We start from the raw sequence: 1,944 nt of genomic DNA, 5'->3' as shown, positions 1-1,944 counted from the left end.
AAATGCAAGTAAGTTTGAAAATAAATTTAGAGCACTTGATGCTCAGCTTGAAGATGTTAAGCAATTTTCAAGACTCGTTGAACAATTGGTTTTCACTGCTGTTGAAAAAGCAACAGCTACTAAATCTGAATGCAAAGTGCTTGAGGATAGGCTAGCTGTGCTGGAAGATGGATATACAAGAAATAATATCAGAATTGCACGTCTTCCTGAAAACCATGAAAACTTAAACCCAGTGAAATTCAGTGCTGAACTATTCTCTGACATAATTGGAGAGGACTTCAAGTAGGACACTGGGATATCAGCAACTAACCGCATACATGGATCAAACGCCTCAAAATCTAGAAGCCTCATTATATGTTTCAATGAATTACAATCTAAAATGAATCTGATTTTTCTTCTCAGGCTTATGCAAGATAATTATATTTGAAAATAATCATGTTCACATTTTCCCTAATTTTTCACCTTCAACAGCTGCTAAACGTGTCACATATTACAGCATTAAACAGCGCTTACGCAAAGCTAAATTTAGATGTTACTAGAGTGAAGCCTATACACTCATTTCTGCTTAGCTGTGCAGTTGTGCCCTGCAAAGGACTGGCATACCGTTCACCACATTTGGTTCTGCCTTACATCCAGTGCTGCTGAGATAATGACTGGCTTGCTGTGACCTTAAACTGGGCAGACCATATTTACTCCTCAGCATATGCAGGAAATAATGTTTATGTATAATGTCTGTTCAGGTCTTGTTACTGGATAGCATGCTAAGCTCATGCTTACGTTCACTAGTTGCCATCTGATAAGTGAAGCATGCATATGCCAATAATAACAGTGTCAGCAAGCAATACTTTGCCACATAACTCAATACTTATTCAAAATAACAATAGAATTATTGCAAAATACAATACTTTTGTTAAATCATTTTTCTGGCGGAGTGGCAGGATTAAATTTCCATAGCATTACTATTCTTTTATGGGGTTTTTTCTGAGCCTAATACATTTTTAAGATTTAATTTTTTTTTTTTTATATTATGAATTACATGGATTTATTTTGAAAAAAAAAAATCATGTCACCATTTTACTTTTAACAGGCACCTTTGAGCAAGTACACAATGAGGATTTGCTATGGGGTGAATTCTTGGAAGCCACAACCACAGTTGTTATCAGTGGAGTGGTATTTAAGACGGCATTGCATGTAACTTGTCCAAGTTTGTGGATAATCTCTGAAAGTCAAGTGTGACTTATATAATTTTTATGGCAATGATGTTAGGCTCTAGTTTTCTGACTTTCAATTTTGGTTAACATTTTGAGTTCGATGAAAGATGGGCTTGATACTTTTGACCTTCAATTTCCTTTTAAGGTTGTGCTTCACATTCTGGTCCTTTCACTCTTCTTTTCCCACTGTGTTTCTCTGTTGTGGCATTACAATCAAGGTGTTTTAAAAAATTCAGTTAATCATCTATATCATATTTTTGCACTGCTCGATTATTACACACTTCACATACCATGAACATCCACTGAAACTGGAATTTCTATCCCACCCAGTTCAGGCTAGCTCCAAATGTCATTAGTTTGGACTTCTCAAGGAATACTCTGAAAGGTCATATGAACATGAGGTTAAAGGAGCAATGCATAATTGGTTTTGCGCTCAAATAAAATTTTATTTCGGGAGGCCAACCATATTCAGGAAATGTACTGAGAATCAGGGAGACTGTAGTGAGAAGTAATTAATTAGAAATGTTCAGAACATGTAACAATTTTTATAAAGTAAAATACGGAAATTATTTGAAGAATCATTTATATATTATTAGTGATTTTGGGTCATGCTGAATTAAGAAAAATGATGAATAAAATATTGCTTTTTATTTAAAAAAAATAATACAGAAATAAAATCCTACAATTTCAACTTAATGAAAACAATAAAAAAAAGTCCTGTTAACAATAAGAC

This window comes from Erpetoichthys calabaricus, chromosome 3 (genome assembly GCF_900747795.2).
Source record: "Erpetoichthys calabaricus chromosome 3, fErpCal1.3, whole genome shotgun sequence".
Lineage (NCBI taxonomy): Eukaryota > Metazoa > Chordata > Cladistia > Polypteriformes > Polypteridae > Erpetoichthys > Erpetoichthys calabaricus.
This window is presented reverse-complemented; position numbering follows the sequence as displayed.